Raw genomic sequence first — 22,686 nt, 5'->3', positions numbered from 1 at the left:
AGACTGCCCTGTCAGAGTGATCCAGACAGTCACTGAAGGGCATTCCCAAGTCCTGCTGTCTAGTCATTAGGGTTGCCTCTGGGACATTCTATTAGCACTCCACTGGCACTGGCAGGGAGAAACATGAGGAGCAGCTGGTCCTTGCAGTGTCCTCAGCCTGTCTGGCCTCTCTGGGAGCCTGTTCAACCCCATGTCCTGCCTGAAACAGCAAGGCATTGCCAGCGACGCTCCTGGCAGGACATCCTGCTCCCCTTCACTGGGCAGATATGTGCCATAGAGGATGGCTTTCCTGAAGCCATCCAGCACCACTGCACATGCTGCAGCTCAGAGAGGTTTGTGTTGGTTCACATTGCGCACCAGACACGTTCTGGTAATTAACTCATGAATATACAAGTGGCAGAATAGGGCAATAAACCTTTTACCTCTTAAGGGCAGCCATGAAAATTTCAAACACCCATGACCCAGAATCTCATTTATCTTTGTAGCGTGTTCAGATGTTTTCCAACATTTGATTTTACAGTCTTTTTCCTGGTTTAGATACCTATGTGTTCTGTACTAATCAGTTAAGAGATCTGAATCTTTCTCACAGTTGTCCCTATGATGTTCCCTTTTAGTGTTTCCATTTTTAAACAGTGGAGCAAGAAATTTGAGAGACATACTGGTAGGACTGGTTCCCAGATAACAGTAAATATATAGGAAGAAACTTTGTTTTATTTGGACCGAAGGACTGCAACTGTAAGCAAATAATATTTATTGGGAAGAAGCTATGATACCACACTATAAAATCAAAATTCCTGAAGAGTGACTTGCTGAGTACTACAAATAAGCATGACTGCATTTATAATGGAAATATCTGCTTATACTTTAAATAAAGTGTAAACAAGTGAATATAAAATTTACTTGTTTTACCAAAGCAAATGTAATCAATGCTTTTATTTTTTTCCTTGATTTTTTTGTTTGTTTGTGTTTATATTGTCTTCTTTTTAGCTCTGCACTTGCAATATGGATTTCAGGCTAAATATTTATGTTACACTTTCTCAGGTGTTCTTAGAAGCTGGAATAATACTGTTGCAATTTACCAGTATAATACAACAAAGAAAAATCCCAGCAAAGGTGGAAGAGTGGAGGGACACACTGCATTATCTTTGTACCTCTGCTGATTTTAGACTGCACATAATAACAAGCCAGAAGTATTATTCTGTCAGTTGTTTTTGTTGTTATATGGTTCAGGTTTCTGTAGCCCCTCATACTGTTCCTCATTCTGCAACTGAAGGGATTTGTTCTCTCATCTTTACGTGAGAGATGAATTTGTCACATTCTCATTAGCACTAACAGGAGCTATTTGCAAAAATCTCTTGACAACTCTGAGCCAGGTCATTCAATAGCAATGCGGGCCTAATTCAGCTCCAGAGGCAGGTGTATGCAGTCTCAGACCTGTGTGAAATGAATAAAAAATGGTGTTGTATACTTAGTGTGCTGTGCCAGGTTCTTTGCAAGTTACCCTCTTCAAGAACTGAGAGGGAAGCTATCTTGGCATTGAGGAGTGCTCTCTAAAATTATGAGCCTTGAATTTTGTCTTCCACATTTTTCTCTTTGTTCAAATGGTTCTAAAGAAACAAAAAAACCCCAAAAAACCCCAAACCCAAACAAAAAATCAAACCCCACCAACCAGGAAAAATAGTAAATACATAGAATAGTAAATAGTAAACATAGAGAAAATAGTAAAAAAAAATGTTCTATTACCACTTCAGTCAAACTTTCTGCTGCTTATCTAATGTCACCTTCTTGATTCTCTTCTTGAATAAGCAGCAAGGTAAGTTGTAGAGGCAAAGTTATAAACTATAATCAATATCATTGATAATCCCAATTTACCCAGTTGGATTTAGAAACTACAGAACATATGACACATGAGAAGAAAAAGTATTTTGAGCTCTCTAGAGAACAAAAGCACGGGCCCTGATCCTGCTAGCAGTCTGCAAGGTGCTGGTTAGGAAATCAGCCCATCTGGATTACCCTCTGACCCAGGGTGACAAACATGAAGGAGACTTGGAAAGACTGACAGAAGCTGGAATGAATTTTTTGAGCGGCTCCAGCCAGAATCTTAAGAAAGCTACTGCAGGTGAGGTTTGCCTGGAAGCCGCATGAATCACGTTGACTTCCCAGAAGCTGTTTGAAGGCTGGAGATTGAACATAATTCTAATTTGTCACTGCATCTTTGACTGTAAGCACTTCAGTCTGTGCTAGGGGTGCTTCGCCATGAGTGTTTCAGCACCAAAGGTTTTTATAGACTGCCACATCTTCCACTTTGCAAACTAACCACGTTTTGTTTAGTTCTCAGTTTTCTATAGGATGAATTATTTCTCTCATCTCAGAGGATACAGCCTCTTTGTGGAAGAAAGCATGACTTCTTCAACTAGAAAACACATGTCTGCAGTTTCATTTGAAGCTTTCACTCCCGAATCTCATAATAAAGCTGAGATTGAAACTCAGCACATTGTGAAACAATCTTTAGAGACTGGGGATGTGTCCCTAAACTACTGAAGACAGAGCTGCCTATTTTGAAAAGAGAGGAAAAGAGGTAATGCATCTGCTAATAAGAGGCAGGACAGTGGTTTACTGTTCTAATTGATCACAACTCCACCGGTTCCTTGACAAATCTATCTCAGCATACCTGCACAAGAAGACTACAAATCAGGAGATGCTTAATCATCCAAGCTTAGGTACAGGCCTTAAGCTGGCAAGCTCAATAAACATGGCGTAAACTAGAACTAGTTATAAAAACAGTTCTTTGAAGAATATTAACTCAGCATGGATTCATTCTCAAATGCCCTTTTGCAGAAAAATGTTGCCACTTTTAAAGCAGCCGGTACATCAGTAAGCCCTCTGCCTCTAAGAGAAAAAAAAATAAGACCCTCTGTCTTAGTTAAACTGCACCTGACATCAGAGCAATCATTGTAAGATGGTACTGCCATCTTCATGAATAAGGAACGTTTGATTTATTTATTAGTTTGAAAGTGAGAAGATTCTGGGAATTTGCTGTCAAGCCAAAAGACTTTCTATTGCATTACCTGTTCTTCCAATTTGTATTAATGAAGCTGCAGAGAGAAAGAAACAAACAACTGAGTTAGTCTTGTATGAGCTATTTCCTTACTTATTTCCTGAGTGAACACACAAAGTAATGGAGTCCTCTATGTTCATATTCCCTCAGTAGTGGTTTAGGATCTAAGTCACTTCAGATTACCTAGGTTCTAGGATACAGTCCCATGTTAGAAGTGCCTGGGAAATGAAAGTCTCCTGTCACCTATGTGCCAGGAGAAAGTGATGGGAAGGTTATTTCCTACCTTGTTTTCTCATGGCTGGTCACTGTAAAGAAACAGAGGGTTAAAAAATTAGTAAATACTCACCCTATGTACTTTGTTGTCTATCATTTTGCCCATCAGGGAGTACAGTCTGCATCAGTTAACGACACTTTGCCATTCTGAAAGATGGTATTTTTCTATTATATTAGAAACTGTAGACATCCAGCAGGCTGATGAAATACTATTTATTAGTCCCAAGGGCCTAGCTGTTCAATAAATTAAGAGCAGGAAATCCAAGACATGTTATCTCTTCTCTCTAACACTACCTGAATTAATTGGCAAATTGTTCTCTGTTGCATAACAGGTGCAAAACACATCATATCCCATGCCTTGCTCCTTCTGAGACAGCCCTTCAAGGTGCCCTATTGCTTTCTGTGCAGCAGGTCTTCCATATCAGATCTCAGAATTAAAATCTTGCCTGCTGTCAGTGAGCATGGGCATCTCTACTGCCTACTGCAATGTCTGGCAATGGACTGATGATGTGCATGTAGACTACGGCACATTCAGAAATCCTAGGAATAAAAAGTGCCAGGAAATGTAAAGTATTGCTCCTTATTGTTGTCATATGTCTAAACAGGCAGTAGGGGAAATAACTGAATTTCATTTAGAGATACTGCTTTTCACGGGTCAGTTGCTAGCCCATTCCAAAGCAACACAAGTTTTACTGTTACCTTGAACGAGATGGGGGTTAGGAATGTTAATCTTAATAGATGCATCTGATAACCAGAAACCCTCATCTGATCCCCAACTAGAAAATAGTGCCAAATTGAACTCCCTCATACAAATATAGTAATTAGCTGTTCATTACTTGCATGCAGCAGTATTTTGAACATTAAGCCAGATAAGGAAGCTTTCACATAATGAATTTGAGAGTTCCTTCACAAGTCAGACAGGTAGAGAATTAATCTCACTATCCTTTGAGCACAAATGTGCTCACTGCAGTCTAGAGGTTTGCATTGCATGGCAAGATACAGGGATCAGATTTTGAATCCCTCCTAAGCTGCAGTCCCTTAAAAAAAAAAAAAAAAAAAAAAAAAGAAGTAGTTTTTTGTATTTGTGGAAGGTTTGTAGGCAATTCCCTGCTTGCTACACACAGCTCCTTTCTTCGGGTTGAAGCAGAACTGAAGGTAGAAACACGAGCTCAATTGTCAGATGCAAGCAAGGGAGGCAGTGGGTGGCCCTGCTTTTTGCTGTGCCTCTGCGGTGAGCGCTAGCCTCCCCCCGCTATTCTGATTTCTCTTTCCCTCTGCATCCTGTGGTGCCTGATAAGTAAGACAGTTGCCACAATCAAAGCTAGAACCTCAGGACACAAAGCCATCTCCCAGAAAAAACAACCTCTTCTGCACCAGACAGGCTGATTGAGGAGGGCAGCGCACACAGGAGAGCAACAGCAGCCCTGACCTCCGCACAGCTTAGCAAAGGAATCAAAAATTGCATTGTTGTCTCAATTGTGTGCGAAAGCAATGATTAAGTAGTGTGTTTTAGCAAAAAGGGAAAAAGGAGACAGTGTTGGCTTGTGCTGAGGATGTTCTCCACAGGAGACTGTGGCAGTCAACAACAGGGTAGGAAAACATCCTAATCCTGAGGCCAAGTGGCTGCCGTGGGAACACTGAATTTTCATATCTATGAACCAAACCTGTGGGATACCCAGTCCAGTGTTGGGTCTCCAGCAGTGAGCAATTTCAGATCCATCAAAGAAAGGTACAGGAAGCACTGTAACAGACAAAGGTGTGATAAGCCAACCCCACACAAAATGCCTTATCCTAATTCTTAACTTGGGACTGGCTTGACATCTGAAATGAGAATTCCTCCTGTCTTTCCAAATAGTGTGTTTGTGGATTCACAATTGTGTAAGAACAGGTGATGGAGGTGGAAATAGCATTAGTTGTTATAAATTATCGTATGTAATACATAGAGCTTAGGTGAAGAAAGCATTATTATGGTTACAAAGTCAAGAACAGTCATCAGGACAGGCTGTGCTTACAACTGCCCAGACTGAGGCCAGATCACATCTTGGGAAAAGCTGTTCTCAGTGACAAGCTTTGTAGTAGTGGGTGAAGCAGCCCTACCTCTACTTTCAGCAACACATTTCCACCAGTATTCTCTTATCCCTTGAGACACTGTGCTGAGAAAACTAGTTCTAAGTCCAGTTCACACTCTAGGGACACTCTAAGGGAAACCCAATCACCTACATGATGCTCATAATTTAGGATTGAAATTAAATTTCACTGTGCATGATACATTCCTCAGAGACTGTTCAGCATTAGCAGCTACAAAGGCTGCTGAGTTTGAGGAGCAAAGTTTATGCCACTCAAGCAGTACCTTAGAGCACTTTCATAAAGACCATTTTCATCTTCAGGCCTGAAAACCTTCACATGGTTAGATCCATTTTGGCTCCTCTGCAGGTTTGCTTAGGAATCCTTTTTAAAAAGCAATTTTAAAAGGCAAACTAAAGATCTAATTCTGGCACTGAAGATCAGCTAGACACAGTAACTGCTAGACCATTACACTAATTGCAACTTAAATGTTTTAAAGGACAGATAAGTTTACCTCAGCTTTGCAAAGGTATATTGTTTAACAAACACACATAGTACAGTTTTCTTAGCTGTCTAGATAATGTAAAGGAGAAAACAAGCTTTTTTTGACTGTTGGCTTTTGGGTTTTGAAGTTGACTTTTTGATTTAATTCAAATCTTGTTTATTGAGACCTTCAGAGCTTATTCAATAATCTTCTTCACTCCAGACAATTTACATTACCATACTGTTGTCACTTACAGATCATACTGAACCATGTCAGAAACCATCTGAGGCATAAGTGTATATGAGCAACAAAACCAGTACTACCTCATGTAGAAATTATATATAAACTTATAAAATGCATTCTGTGGCATTTGTTTTATTTTTTTTTTGTAATGCCAACCACAACACAGCACAGCCAAGACGCATTTGAGAACTGGGACTCTATTCAGAAAAACACAGAGGAGTTGTTAAGTTTATCTTGATTTTCTTATCAGTGTTTTTGACAGAATACATTATCAGGTATCTTCTTAAATTTGGAACCTTCCTAGCTATAACAGCTTATATAAAACACCAAAGTCAGTCATTCTAAATGTATTAGTCCTAAGAATCTATAAAATCAGTCCATCACCACTGGACAGATTGGAAACTGGCCACTTGGAGGTCTCAAATTTAACATGAAGTTAAAACCCATTCTAAACCAGGTATGTTTCTAATGGAAGTCTGTATCAATTGGTCTTGGTTCTAAAGAGTTTTTTCCTGGCAATAGCTAGGAAGCAAAAGTATTTTCTGATAAAGTTTGTAGCTAACGGGAGAAATTGGAGGAGTTATAAAAAATGGAGAGAGACGGTCATGTACAGAGCAATTGGGACCATTTGGCACACCAGCTGCCATAATCAATATACAGTTAATACTTCCAGGATCACAGAATTCTTGGTGTTCTAACAGCCTTTTATTGTTTTAAATTCTTTGCCTTGACTTGAAGGTATTCTGAGGTGGATAATATACTGGTACCTTTTGTAATTCAGTCTTCAGATTACCCTCAGTGTTTAAAAATCCATGTTTTTATTTCGAAAAGTGCTTGTTCCCTGGAAAGGTCCTAATGACAATTTGGCTCCAAAGAAACCATCACCACAGAAATGTTCTGTGGTGTGTGGAGAAGAATCGCCTCCATTCCTGCTAGCAGCTGAGATTACAAGGCTATCCTGTAAACATTCAGAAGAATGCAGTGTTGGGAATGCTGTATACGGTTAACTGGTAGAGCATTGGGACACAATTATGGTAACAAAGACAGGCAAGAGGCTAAAAACCAGGATGGCACACAGCTTCCAGCTTCCCTCCTTCTTTCCTCTTAAAAAAAAAAAAAAAAAAAATGAGAGAGAGAGAAAAAAAAATCTGCAATTTTTTTCCAAAACAAGTATGTTTTTTTCAAATGTGTTTACAATCAACCAGAAAAGGGGAGGAGCAGTGGGGAAGAGAGCAAACTGCAGAGCAGGAAACCGGAGCTCAGCATGTCTGTGTGCTGCATGCGTAACCAGGCATGGGCCCCTTCAAAATGTAATCCTGTTTGTGTCACTGTTTGCTATGCTCCCTAACTGGATTAAAAAGCAGAAGATGACAAATCCAAATCCTCCAAGAGCTATCTTTGGTACATCCTCAGAGATTAATGGCAGACTCACAAATAGGAAACTGTTTATAAGACTCATTTGTGGTGTGCCTCTGCATTAGGAGGCTGAGAAATGCGTAACGGTACCAACAGAATAACGGAGAAAAACTTCAAAAAAAGCTTTTCAGGTTTTTTGCAAATTATGCTGTCATTCTTCATTTGGTGCTAGTGTGTTACAAACAATCTGACTCTTTCTTGCCTGAATGAAAAAGAATTTTCCAGGGTTTATTTATTTGTTTGTTATTTTGCAACTGTTTGGGATTAATGAAGTGTGGCTTTGTGAAGTTTGTGAAGTCTGGCAATGTGCTTGTTACCTCTGGCTCCAAGGGAAGGAGAACCTAGACTGACAGCAAGCTCCTAGTATGTCTGAAACAGTGTAAAATAGGAAAAAAAGGAGCAGAACAAAGAATACTGGAGACATTCTGTGTATCCATTAGAAGTATTCTGCATATTATGTGGTATTCCAAACTCGAAATTCTCCAAGAATAGTAAATTGATGTAGTTCCAGCCTCAAATTTGCAAACCACACAAGTCGTATCTCTTCAAAATCATGGTATTGGCTTTAAAAAAACATGGTTTAAAAAAGAAGGCATAGCAAAATAAAACTCATGAGATTTCTTAGGTTATCATCCTTTTCCAGCTTGTTTCTGAATATTGAATCTTACAGTTCATTACATATCATGAGGATTAGAAGCTTAATTTTTCCAAATGGTAACCTCAATATCCAGTTAATCCACAGATTAAGGAGCTGGTGCCCTGTGACTCTTGCCAAGGCTATTGGAACTGGTTCAGTCTTGAGAGAAGTTGGTCTTATGTAAACCATAATGTCTTCAGTGTCTGAAATTGAAATCTGAAGAATTGTGATGGATGTTTGTGGGAACTGTGAACATGGAGAATCTTCTACACTAGCCAACACTGATTGAAAAAATCATGTCAGCTAGAAGAAAAGTGAGTAAGTGATTTGGAGACCTACTGGTCAAGCAGATCCCACATGCAACTTTTTGTACAGAAATGTATGTGCTCTGGCTACTGATCAGGACTGATTCCCTCTCCTTTTCACTCATACAAAATGCCATCTGTCATTGCCAGCTGACACTTCCATTTGTGCACTGTGACCCCTTCAGAGGCAGAAAAAAAGACAGATTTGCTCAACACTGAGTCTTCTTTTATTACCTTATATGAAAAGACCTCTATGTACCCCATTAATAAACATGGTTAAATGGCAGCACCTGGAATGCAATGAGCTCAGAGACTGGATGCTAGATGCTGTACAAGCATATATTAAGCAGGAGCCTCTACACTGAACAGCTTCTGGACTTTAGGTCTTATTTTAATTCAGGGTGGAAAAAGGGTAAAAATAATCTTATAGAAAGATTCTGCTGGCTTTTGTAGTTTGGTTGTTTATTTATCATTTATTTACAGGTCTTCTCAATTCTCCTGTAAGTACATACCAGAACAGCACAGATAACTAGATGTATACGACAAGCATCAATCTAACTGCTTGAATTACCAATACATTCATGCTGCTTATACTTCATTAGATCACAATCCTATTTATATAACATAGTGCATTAGTAATGTTAATGGTGATATTTGTTTAATGGGTATTTTTCTTAATGCTAGACTGCTGATTATGTAAACCTTCAGGGGCTATGGAGAAATACAGCTGTAAAGAAATACAGAGTTTATTTATTTTTGTTCACCTGGATTGTGTGTAACATAGGCACTGCTACTCCAGGACTTAAAGGAGACCCTCCTGATTCAAAAATATTTTGCAAAAGAATATAGTGTCAAACCTGAAATCTCTAAGCAGTTAGTAGGGGAACTGCTGTATTAACAAGATGACCCACATGACCAATGTTACCACGTGACTGGTGTTTATCGCTTAGTTTAGTTTTTTAATCCCACAATTTTCAAGACAGCTTTGTGAATCTGAGACATCTGTTGTGCACACTTGAAAATGGCAGCTCTACAGCTCCAAATCTTTACCTGAACATGTTTTCAAGACTGGCACTTTACGTTACACCCAGTTATACAGAAAGCAGCAATCCGCACATGTCCCACCGTCTTCTTACTTGTTCACATCACCGCACGTAAGCAAAATCCTTTAAGGTTCTTTTGGTGATCAGCGTGTTCCAAGGAAGGGATAAGTGTACTCTCTAAGTAACCGCTGGCACTAGAAGCCATTTTGTAGCATAGATCTTCTCTGTAGTTATCACTTGGCCCCAACCTTCTCTCCTGCAATTTTTAGAACACATGTGGAAGGGTTTATATTCCAGAATTTCCAATACTTCGTTTCCAGGTATTTTATTTAAAAATAAAAAATTAAGAACCTTTTTTAAAAACTGAGTTTGAGATACAAATTCAAATTGGGTTTGACTTAGGAATTTTTCAGATAGAAAACAATACCTGCAAAATCCTAAAACTTTACTACCTCAAACCCTGTGAAGTAGAAACAACTGTGAAATTTGAACACAATGCCTTGCATATGTTTGCTTGCTTTTGTTGTGGGTTTTTTTTCCCTATTTGGCATGCAACAATAAGTGTGAGTTAGGCTATCAACATTCAAAGGCACTACTTCTATGCTAGATGTGCAACTCCTCGGTCTAATGACAAGGGCTGCTACAGTGAAATTTTAGTGAAGAACTGTCACTTTTCTAAATCACTTCTGCTTCCCAACAACTCCTGCTTTTTGATTACTATAACCCTCACCTGTGCTTATGGGCTTCCTGAGACAGTGAAGATAGTTTTGGAGTGGGGATTTTTGAAATTCTTTTGATTGCAGTTTTAATTGGATTCATTAATTACCATGGAGCTTTTTAATTATTTTCCTGTTTGTCAAATGTTCTGTATTACACTTGCAATTAAAAAAGCCTGAAAACCACATTCTGTAAATTTCAAGTAATACAAACAGTTCTCCTTTAGGAGCTGGGTTAGGTCACACGGCATGAAAGAGCAGTTAAATAGTCACAACTTTTCATCTGCACTGATCTGGGTTGGATGTGAAAGGTTTTGTATCCTATTAACAATCTCCTGAGCTAACCAGCCCCTTAAATGTGATTACAAGGATCACGCATCTAAGACCTTCAAAAGGGGTTACGGAGTTCTTTTGATCAACTAAAGAAAATACCTGGCGAAGCTCAGGGTTGCTTCAGAGAAATCTATGCATTCAATAAATAACTCATGCTTTTGGGCATACTTGGTATTTCATTATGGTGGATGGTATTTATGATCAAAGGAATAATAAGCTAGCTGTAGACAAACTCTGTGGTGGTTTTCCTAGAGGATATTTACTCAGGTGTCGCAGGAAGTATTGTTTCTCTGTAATAAACACCCAAAGGGGAGGAGTTCCTCATATTTGCTACAGGCTGTGCTCAGTTAAGCAGCCAGAGAGGTCAAAAAGCAGTTCCCCAGAGAGGTAAGTTCTTTAATTCTTATAGTGGTAGTCTCTTCTGCTAGTTGAACATGCTTGTTTATTTTCTTAAGATATCATTTATATATCTGATCTTTTTGTGTCGCTTGTTATTTGCATATGTACATAATTAGCCATTGAAACACCTCCTCATGCATAGAATAGTATTAAAAGCTCAATTATAAAGAAAAGAAAATAGATGAAAAGAGGGAACATGAGCCTTAGGTCCCACAAGCCCTCCACGGCTGAGCTCTGCCCAGGATTCAAAGCCTAGCAGCAGGAGGAGCTTCTTTTGTAGGGGGTCCACAGTGCCCAGCACAGCGTGATCCTGATTTTATTTGCATGTAGTAAGGACTTCCACAATACAGAAAGTATTTTATTAAGTAAATTATAGTCTTAATTTTAGTGCCTTTATCACAGGAGCATCATTTTTCTTTTTGTCATTAAAAGCTCCTCAGAACGCAAAAGTCTGAGTTATCAATTCTGAAGTAAGAAAGCTCCATGCTACTTACGTATGCTTCTGGTCCATTATATTGAAATGATAAGTTAGACTTACTCTATAAGCAACTGTCTAAGTGGGATCTAATGTTAAGGATGCTGTGAAAGGGCATCTGTTCATACTGCTTTCACATTTCTCAGTAATTTAAGAATAGTTTCCAGACTTAGACCCACAATGTTTCTAATGAAGTTAAAAGCTATGTTGAAAGGCAAGGAGAGAGCCTGAAACCAATCTAATCGCAATCTGTTTAAAAGACAGTGTAGTATAAGATGCTGTCTTGTGGCATTAAGCACAACTTAACCTGATACCAGGTACAGCTGGAGATGATCACACTTTATTTATCTTCTACTAGATATTGTCAATAAATAATACTTATCCTTAATTATTTCAAATTTATTTGGGAGAGAAGGTACGTATATCCACATTCATTCAAGAACTTTTCAAACTTACCTGGAAGGCTTCCTACAAAAAAAAAAAAAAAGCAAAGCAATAAATTTGAAGAAAAAGAGGGGCAAAAGCCAAGGCATGTTGACATGGAGAAAGACCAACAACATGAAGGAGTGAAAATAAAGGGAAATGTGGCTAGGCTGTGTGACGCTGAATGACACATAATCACTTCACATCTAAGTTTTCCTGCAAAATCAGCGTCTGTTTGACTTGTAAATTGTCATTCACTAAGGGCTGCAACTCCCTGTTTGTTTGAACAGTGCTTACCTTTATAGACCTCAAAGGTTGGTTGTGACTTTTACTGGTTTAAACTAAGATCCTTTCTGCAGCAAGGGGCTGCTATTACTAACACATCATTCAGGGCCATCTGAAACAGATACTAGTTTTGGGGAGTTTCACAGACCAGTTTACCTGGATAATTAACTAATTAATGTAGAAGACAAAAGTGTCTATAGTACTTCACTCCAAATGGACTCAGCTGAGTCACATCATGTATTTTTGCCTTTAAGGCTTTTTGGCAGAAGAGGGAGTGCTCAAGGGAATCTTAGGTCTTTAGAGCTAAGGGACAGTTACTTTGGCACACAGGTATCGAGAAGCAGACAAGGTGGGCAGTAGTGAGTTTAAAACAGCACTGCTAGGAGTGGAAGGGGATATATGAACTAATCACTGAAGTTATTGTCTTTTCTGGCTCTTAAGATTGCACCTAAGCGCTTCTCAGCTCCTTGCTCCAGGCCTCAGATGCATGCCAGCTCTGCCTGGGAGGAGAGGTATGAGGGTCCACCAGCCACTTTTTGTACCTGGGTTTCCACTGAGAGGCTTCTAGCCTTTTATCATTGTGCACTCTGGTCAAGCTTCTGCATGTGACCTGCCATTCAGCCAGACACACAGCTGAAAGGCAGTAGGTGCTAAGCACTCATAAACACAACTGAAATCAATGAGAACCTTGCTTAAGGAGAGAGAAGCTTTGCACAATGTTGTTCATGTAGTGATGCAAGCCTAAAAGATATGGATGTTTTTACAACTGAGGCCCTATTCTGCTAGTGCTTCCAAGCCTGGTTAGTAAAATGGGATTATAAAACTAGGAAGCTCATTTTGTATTTTTATGGGGGAGGAGGAACGATTATGAAAGGACAGAACACCCAACAATGAAAGGAGTTAATAAAGACTATATGGCACCTTAAACTTTCCCTCATAAATTCCTATGTGCATAATGATGCACACAGTCGAAACACGTTAAAAAATTTTATACAGTAAAGAAGCAGTGCTTTGATGGAGAGAATTAAGGAGACCTCTTGTCCTTATAAATATCTGGCTTGTGGCTGTTTGAGGTTTAAAAATATAGAAGTTTCAATTGATTATTTTCCCACAGTGAGGAATTTTATAAGGCTTCTTTTTTATGTGATTTATTTGATGTCTGGGTTGGGTCAAGCAGCCTTTCCCATCACAGATATATTGATGTGGGAAGGCTGTCCATGAACTACTTGGTCTCTACTCTGTTTTCGTGAAAAACATATAACATAGATGGCTCTGACATAATTCCCTTACTGTCAGTCCTGTCTGAGAACAAAACCCAGGTTCAAACATTATGGGAAAAATGGAAGAAGACAAACTCAGTGCAACAGCAGAAGCCTCCAATGGAGGCACACATTCCTTGGTGCTGATTAAGTATGGCTGGTTCTTTGCAGTGGATGTGGCAGGCATCCTCCAAAGAAAATAGAAGCAGCATAGTTAAAGCCTGGCTTGTATGTTACTTAGGAGCTATACTGGTAAAATTCATCCGTTTCCCAACTTTTGAACACTTTGTCTTGCAACTTCTCCTTGCTACCATGTATTATGTTGTGCTGCCGCTGTGTAGCCACCTCTCTGCAATGGGCACTAACGTGAGCCCTGTGCACGTACCAGGTCTCAATTATTTTTAGCGGAGCAGGTAAGCCTCCCGGGATGCCCGTGGCCGACAGGCGCGGTGTAATCCCCGTCGGGCGGACCGGCCCGGCGGCTGTGGCCGCATTCCGGACGCGGTCAGCCCCGGAGGCTCAGGTTGGTTGTGGCCCGGCCGAGCTCGGCTGCGCGCTCAGCATCCGCCCCTTTCCCTGCCGAAGGAGAGGCCGGTCCGCCCCGGCGCGCCCCGCCGTGCCCTGCCCTGCCCGGGGCGGGCCGAGCCCTCCCGGCTTTGCCGGCGCTTGCGGGGGATTAGCGGGGCAAACCGCTCATCCGCCGCTGACCCTGGGGCGGGACTGCGGCCGGGCCGGGGCCGTCCGGAGGAGGAAGGCGGCGAATCCGAGGCACGATCGTCGGAGGTGACCGGCCCCAGCCCCCTCGGCAGCGCTGGCTCTGCGGGGACCGGAGGTTTCGCTGCGGGTAATCCCCGGCCCGGGAGCGATGGCCAGGGCAGCAGAGGGGTTCCCGGGGCCGGAGACTGACTGGCGGCTCCACCACTACAGTATAACCACGCCTCGCCAAGGGGCTTCGGGGCAGCCCGGCCCTCGGAAAGTGACGGGCAGGCAGGACGGGTGGGACGGTGTCTCCTGCCGCCGCGGCAGCCCCTGTGTCGGGCCGGCCGCTCCAGGCAGCTGCGGGGCGTGCGTGCGTGGCCCGGTATGCAGCGAGTGGGACTGCGCGGGGACGGGGAGGCCCGGCCCCGGGAGGCGTGTGGAGAGCGCGGGTTGGCACTACCTTGGCCCCGTCTCCTGGGCTCTCTCTTTCAGGCCCCGGGGCAGATCTTGCTTCTTTCTACTTTTGTAAGTTGTTTTTTTCCTGTGGGTCATTTTCAGGGTAAAGAAAGAGTATTCAGGGAGATGTCTGGACCGCGTTGTACTCGTGGTGGCGACAGCCAGGGCGCTGAGGCTGGCTGCAGGCGCTCTTAGAGCTTGCAGACCGTGGGCCTTAAGGAGGACGTGTGGAATCTTACCGTGCCCAACAGCGTCCCGGGGTACACTCATACCCTGTAACTTCTTGCCTGCTAATGTTAAATGCTGGTGAATTTGCTCGTTGTGTGTAATGCCATGCTTATCTTGGTATCAAATGACTGTATCGCCTTCATTTCAAGCCCTGCCAAAGCTCATTGATACAGCTGCTAAATTAATTTTGAGTTGCCACTTAGCTGCTGTTTGAAGTTCTGAGACACAGGGAGTGAGTGAGATCGCACCATATTGATTTTTATGGCCTTATAAAATTTTACTGTGTTAAAACAGGAAAATTAAGTGATGCTTTAGCTTTGAAAGCTAAGTTCTTTGCTAGTATATCAATCTAGTGTGTAGCCATTGAAAAATTATTCTCATCACTTGCAACGCCTCTCTTCTGGGAGCCACAAAATGAGCTGGGTATGATTCGGTTCATGGATTGCTAATGTCAGTTCATTAGTTCTGGTGGCACAAGGTCCAAATACAATTTGATAATGAACCATTCCCCCTTCCATCATTAATCTTGTTTTCATGATTGTAATGCTCCTGCATAAATATTTTCTGTTGGATGACAATTGCCACAAAAATATTTAGCTCCCATTTGTTTTCAAAATATCAGAGCTTTTTAGAATTGACTACAATAATTAAATTCAGCGTTTTGTTACCACGTTCTTTTCGTAGCCTCTTCCTAGAACTAAAGGTTGGCTTCAGATATGGGGATGTTGTATTGATGTCATGTTTGAGCTCTGAAGGATTGTAGACCTTGTGCACAAGATTAGATTGATGCTTACAGCCCTTGCTGATTCTTTAACTTGTGGCTTAAAAAAACCTCTCCTCCGATGGAGTTTCCTGAGAACTGTAAACCTCAGCGTACAGTAGGACTTCTACTGTTGCAGGGCATGGAGGGGAATGGAAGAAAACCAAGGTGGAACCTAACACTGATGCAGATCTCTTCCAGCAATGGCCTCCTGAAGAGCCTTCAGAGAGTGAAGAGCTGGAACCTCCCATGAGCAGGCTGGCCAGTTCAGTTAGCAGCAAGTCAAAATGTCAAGATCAGCTGAATAATGATCAGCAGATGAAATGTCAGTGTGGACACCCAATATGCATTTATCAATAGGAGGAGATCAGGTACCGACACCACACAGTTCTGTTTCTCTACTGCATGTAGAAGTTTTGCAAAGGTCAAGGGGTCCAGAGGCATCAAGTTTCTCTAAAAGCTGTCTTGCTTAGTTGGGAAAGTTCTTCTGGATACCAGTCAGCAAAGAGGAAAAGTGTTTTCAGAAACAGAAGAAGCAGTTACCCAGTCCTTCAGAGAGCGAACACTTAAAAAGCGCCCTCAAAAATGGACCCATTTTTGCCCTTGAGCAGCCCTAAGATTAACATATATACTTAGAATTGAGCCCAGGAAATACGTTGTCTGAGATTAAGCTATATTAACCACTTCTAGCCTCCAAATACTTTAAAGTAACAATTCCTTTCTGCCATTACACTAATTTAGGGTTCAGTTGTTTGGTTCAAAGTTTGCTTGGCAATGTCATTGCATGGTTCTTGCCTTTTCTGTGCATCATCAATGTCCACCTTGTCTTCCAACTTTCAGATGATGAGATGTGGCTAGCTTGCCATTTCCCTGACTGTAGCATGGATTTCATACTAATTTTGTCAGTTGTCAAGATATAACTCTTTGTTTCCAGAAGTAGGCTGGGTAGGCTAGGATTCATTTCACCTAATATGTCTGCATCTGAAGCTGTATAACTGGTTTCCTGTTGTAGTCAATGGAAACTTAGCCAGCATAATCAGTGGAGTCTGGAGAGCAAGTCTTCTTATACTGCGGTAGATGCTAACCAGATCAGGTAAATCAATTTTTGATTGCTTTGGCTGACTAGGGTGGGATTATGGTATCTATCTTAGGTTCCAATAGGTATATTGTACACATATCAAGTTAGGTGAATCCCAGCTTTTGTGTCTCACTCATGTAAGCATACAAGTGAACTTACTGCTAGGGAAGGTGGTTGACTTTCATTTTTTATCTACCATAGCTGGTACTAGAGAGATTTTATTTTTTTTTTTCTCTCTGGAAAGTTTCTTGCAGATGGGAAAAACAATTATTCAGTTCTGGGAAAACACTGGGGGATGTACAGAGTGGAAAGTAGTAGGCAAACTGATGCACAATCAAAGAGGATAATACAGATAGATACACGAATAATATATAAATTATGTAATCATGTAGAATTATATTTTTGTTCACATTTTAAAGTGAAATTATAAAAAATGCTGAGTGTATTTGGCTTTTGACAAACTAAGTAAAAATAAAAAATAAAAAATTGTGTTCTAAACACTTGATTTTAACTAACTGCCAAACTAGATATCTGCTCACACTGAACTTAGATTTTAGTATAGTTCCCATTCAGATATAGGTTGTATTATCATTAAAATCAGAAGCCAAATATCCTCTGGAATTAAGTGGGGGTGGTATTGAATTTCCAGTGCAAAACTTATTATTTGAATGATGGATGAGATAGTATGCTACCTAAATGGCTCATTATAGCTACATTTATACTAGGTCAGGATCAGAGCTGCAATCCATGTTCATGGTTGAGCAACCAAATTATTTCGACGTTTATCCAAAAAGTGCTAGGTGTTAGTATGATGAATGGCATATGTAGGTGTTAGTATGATGAATGGCATATGTAGCCTCATGCTCTTGGTTTGTCTTAAGAATTCCATGCAGCAACCTTTAACTTTCTTATTGAGGTAACAGAGTGTTTGTGGGTCAGGATCAAAGGGAAAACAGCAACAGGGGACATTACGGTGGGGATCTGTTACAGGCCGCCTGATCAAGAGGACTCTGTGGATGAAGCGCTCTACAGACAGATAGGAGCAGCCTCACGCTCGCAGGCCCTGGTCCTCATGGGGGACTTCAACCATCCTGACATCTGTTGGAGGGACGGTATGGCCCGGCACAAGCAATCCAGGAGGTTCCTCGATTGTGTGGAAGACAACTTCCTCTTTCAAGCAGTAGAGGAGCCAACGAGGAGAGGTGCCATGCTGGACCTTGTGCTCACCAACAGGGAGGGACTGGTTGGAAATGTAACGCTCCAGGGCAGCCTTGGCTCTAGTGATCACGAGATGGTTGAGTTTGAGATCCTCAGGACGGTGAGAAGAGCATGCAGCAAGCTCACTGCCCTGGACTTCAAGAAAGCAGACTTTGGCCTCTTCAGGAACCTCCTTAGTAAGGTTTCATGGGATACAGTCCTAGAGGGCAGGGGGGGCCCAAGATTGCTGGTCGGTATTCAAGGATCACCTGCTACGTGCTCAAGAGTGTTGCATCCCGACTAGAAGAAAGTGCAGCAGGAGGGCCAGGAGACCTCCATGGATGGACAAGGAGCTGCTGAGGAAACTTAGAGGGAAAAAAGAAGCTTATAGAAGGTGGAAGCGAGGACAGGCCACCTGGGAAGAATATAGGAGCATTGTCCGAGAAGCTAGGGACCAGGTTAGGAAAGCTAAGGCCCAGCTAGAATTAAGTTTGGCAAGGGATGTAAAAGATAACAGGAAAGGATTCTATAGATACGTAGCAAATAAAAGACAGACTAGGGACAATGTAGGCCCTCTCCAGAAGCTATCAGGAGAACTGGCTACGATGGATTTGGAGAAGGCTGAGGTTCTTAATGACTTCTTTGCCTCAGTCTTCACCAGCAAATGCTCTGACCACACAACCCAAGTCTTGGAAAGCAAATGCAGGGACTGTGAGAACGAAGACCTTAGGCCCACTGTAGGAGAGGATCAGGTTCGAGACCATCTTAAGAACCTGAACATGCACAAGTCCATGGGACCTGATGAAATCCATCCACGGGTCCTGAAGGAGCTGGCGAATGAAGTTGCTAAGCCACTGTCCATCATATTCGAAAAATCCTGGCAGTCAGGTGAAGTTCCCGATGACTGGAAGAAGGGCAATATAACCCCCATTTTCAAGAAGGGGAAGGTGGAAGACCCGGGGAACTACAGACCAGTCAGCCTCACCTCTGTGCCTGGCAAAATCTTGGAACAGTTTCTCCTGGAAAACATGCTAAGGCACATGAAAAACAACGAGGTGGTTGGTGACAGCCAACATGGCTTCACTAGGGGGAAATCCTGCCTGACCAATTTGGTGGCCTTCTATGATGGAGCCACAGAACCGATGGACAGCGGCAGAGCAGTTGATGTCACCTACCTGGACTTGTGCAAAGCATTCAACACTGTCCCACACGACATCCTTGTCTCTAAATTGGAGAGACATCAATTTGATAGATGGACCACTCGGTGGATAAAAAACTGGCTCGATGGCCGCTTGCAAAGAGTTGTGGTAAATGGCTCGATGTCCAGTTGGAAACCTGTAACGAGTGGTGTCCCTCAGGGATCGGTGTTGGGACCGGTCCTGTTCAACATCTTTGTCGGCGACATGGACAGTGGGATTGAGTGCGCCCTCAGCAAGTTTGCCGGCGACACCAAGCTGTGTGGTTCGGTTGATACACTGGAGGGAAGGGATGCCATCCAGAGGGACCTTGACACGCTTGTGAGGTGGGCCGATGCCAACCTTATGAAGTTTAACCAAGCCAAGTGTAAGGTCCTACACCTGGGTCGGGGCAATCCCAGGCACTGCTACAGGCTGGGCAGAGAAGAGATTCAGAGCAGCCCTGCAGAAAAGGACTTGGGGGTGTTGGTTGACGAGAAGCTTAACATGAGCCGGCAGTGCGCGCTTGCAGCCCAGAAAGCCAACCGCATCCTGGGCTGCATCAAAAGAAGTGTGACCAGCAGGTCAAAGGAGGTGATCCTGCCCCTCTACTCTGCTCTCGTGAGACCTCACTGGGAGTACTGCATACAGTTCTGGTGTCCTCAACATAAAAAGGACATGGAGCTGTTGGAGCGAGTCCAGAGGAGGGCCACGAGGATGATAAGAGGGCTGGAGCACCTCCCGTATGAAGACAGGCTGAGAAAGTTGGGGCTGTTCAGCCTGGAGAAGAGAAGGCTGCGTGGTGACCTCATAGCAGCCTTCCAGTATCTGAAGGGGGTCTACAAGGATGCTGGGGAGGGACTCTTCCTTAGGGACTGTAGTGGTAGGACAAGGGGTAATGGGTTCAAACTTAAACAGGGGAAGTTTAGACTAGATATAAGGAAGAAGTTCTTTACAGTGAGGGTGGTGAAGCACTGGAATGGGTTGCCCAGGGAGGTTGTGGATGCTCCATCCCTGGCGGTGTTCAAGGCCAGGTTGGACAGAGCCTTGAGCCACGTGGTTTAGGGCAAGGTGTCCCTGCCCATGGCAGGGGGGTTGGAAATAGATGATCTTAAGGTCCTTTCCAACCCTTACTATTCTATGATTCTATGATTCTATGATTCTATCTTATTGTGCTATTGCATTAAGTATTTCAAGGCCCCACGTGCTTTGTGGTCAGTACCAGACAGAAGAACTTGTAAACCAGATATTATATAAAGGTATCAGGTGGTGAAAAAGTGAGGTGAGAAGGGTTTTATAGAAGGGTTTTTTCCTTTGATATAACAAGCCTCTGCAGTCTCTACATAAACATTTGCCTGCAATTTCTTTTTCGTTCCTTTTTTTTTTGTTTGGGTTTTTTTTTTTTTTTTTGGTTTTTTGGGGGGTTTTTTGTTTGTGGGTTTTTTGTGGGGGTTTTTTTGTGGTTTTTGTTGTTTTGGTTTTTTGGTTTTTTTTTTAAGGTGATTATTTTTCTGGCATCCATTAGGCAGGAGGTTTAAGTTTCAGAATCTGAAGGAATGCAAGTGTTGCTTCCACAGAGGTAACAGTCCCAACAGATGATGTAAACTAGTGTTGCTGGCTCCTGACATCCACCTTGTGTGGCACATGTGAAGATATCTGGCAAATTACAGGGTAGGGTATGTGCAGGAGCTGTTGGGTTAAACTCAAGTAGTGTTTGAAAAGGGAAAGGGGGGGTGATGTGGACAAATAAGAGATCAAAGACAACCTCGATAGGTGTGTTTTGAACTGAACCAAGGCAGTCCCGATTCTAATTTTCAAGACCAGAAGATTCAGGAGACAAGATGCTGATGGGAACCTGAAGGCCGGATTCATTTTAGTCATATATGAATAGGGATCTGCTTTGATAATCATATAGGCTCCCTTTATGGAGAAGGATGAATGATATGAGGCAAGGTACCTCTCTTGTTTTACCAGCGCCTTATGGAAGAAATGGATATGCTTTCATTCAAGTGAGATGGAGCTCCATTCAGAAACTGGGGGGGTGGAGAGGGAGGTTTAGAGAGAGGTTCCAAATTTAGATAGTATGAAACAACAATAAAAATATTGGATTGACATGTAACATTCTATGTGAAATTCAGGTTCCATTGTGCTTGCAACCCAGCCTGAAGAACAAATTCTATTGCTTATTCCTACTTGACTCTATTGTCTGTAACGGTCTGTGGCCTTGACCATAAAGCCCTCAAGAGTGCAATTAGTATGTGACTTAGGCGTGATAAATGTGCTTCACTGAATTGCCCTTGCAGCAATCAGATAGCCCAAAGGAGATATACTTTGGTCTTCATGAAGCTGCCCCTTCCTTTTCCCACTTCAGACTAGCTAGATACTGAAAATGATGGAGAATACAGTGATCTGCTAGCATTGATGATGACCAGGTCATCTTAGCGGACATGGTTTAGTGGTGGACTTGGCAGAGCTAGGTTGATGGTTGGACTCGATGATCTTAAAGGTCTTTTCCAACCTAAACAGTTCTGTCTCTAGGTATCTCTGGTCTGAGATATCCAGAGACAGACATAGATATAACTTGAGGTCTGCCACATAGGGTGTGTATGTTTGAGGTGACCTAGGAAGTGAGAAGTCACATAGGGGCTGTCTCATAATAATTGTCATCCAGTTTGTTCTTATAACTAGCACCGGCTCCCCCTCTTAGAGAAAAAGAACCCTACCACCTTTGTTTGTTGACTCGTAACTAGAAAACTATTTTTTTCCTGCCTCAAATACCCTGAATTTAATCACTCTGTCATAGTCCATCTGGATCTCTTAAATTTACTGGACAATGTACTCTGTGGTTTAAACTTTATTTCACAAGCTTATTAAGAAATACAACAAACAAGCACAACAAACGGGCTCAATCCCCTTTTGCCCAGATTGATCTAGCACATGAATTCACTTACCATCCAAGTTATAAAGCTTCATAACTTATAACCCATAACTCTTCATCTGTGCATCTATGAGAAAAATAGGGAAAAAAAAGACAGTTACCAAGCTGAGGGCAGGAGTGCTTACCCTTTCCTCCTCCATCACAGTGTAGGAGTCCCCTGTAACACACCAGGTAGCAGGAAGGCCTCAGCAGTCCATCTGCTGTTGGATCCACTGCAAAAGCTTTTGGGTAAGCTGATGTTTTATACCTTCCAGCTTGGAGGCTTGACTTATACCATTTCCCTAAGTTAGCAGATTCTGAGGGAACTGCCAGACAAAAGATAGTGGCTGCAGGAGACAGCGATTTGAGGGGGTCATGGTGCATAGTGGCCCTTTAGCTTTTTCTGGCCACCTGTCCTGCCTACCTGGTGCTCTGGCTTTGACCTCATGGTGCTGCTCCCAGCACATGTCAAGCCTTACCAGGAACCAGATTAGCCAAAATCTGAGCAGAAGCTGAGTGAACTGTCATGCTGAGAACACCAGAAGTATTTCAAAGGGTTTTTATGGGAGTTCAAGGGTACATTCCCAGCTCAGAAGTTTGGATCAAGTTGTAATTTGTTGTTCTTTTTAAAATAAAATATTAATGGTAAGGGGTATGATAAATTACCCAGTTGTTTGGGCATCCGGACGTATTCCAGAGACAGTCCAATTTATTGCTGATCTATGAGGTTAAATCATTATCAGCTTTCTCGGCTTCACTGAGA

The 22,686-nt window shown here is 42.2% G+C and overlaps 1 protein-coding gene across 14 annotated transcripts in view; it reads left to right on the top strand.

Moving 5' to 3' along the window:
• The first annotated feature begins 14,079 nt into the window (after window positions 1–14,079).
• The window catches only part of MYO3A (myosin IIIA), a 121,125-nt gene continuing 112,518 nt past the window's right edge, over window positions 14,080–22,686 (top strand). For 13 of the 14 annotated variants that reach the window (XR_003991595.1, XR_003991589.1, XR_003991594.1 and 10 more), the window contains exon 1: window positions 14,080–14,257. The gene's annotated coding sequence lies outside the window, so the exon portion shown is untranslated. Of the gene's footprint in view, window positions 14,258–14,670; window positions 14,829–22,686 lie in introns of all 14 variants that reach the window. The other variant, XM_030487590.1, reaches the window with a different exon arrangement.

This window comes from Strigops habroptila, chromosome 1 (genome assembly GCF_004027225.2).
Source record: "Strigops habroptila isolate Jane chromosome 1, bStrHab1.2.pri, whole genome shotgun sequence".
Classification (NCBI taxonomy): domain Eukaryota; kingdom Metazoa; phylum Chordata; class Aves; order Psittaciformes; family Psittacidae; genus Strigops; species Strigops habroptila.
The sequence above is the reverse complement of the archived record's forward strand: the minus strand, read 5'-3'. Positions and strand labels throughout refer to the sequence as shown.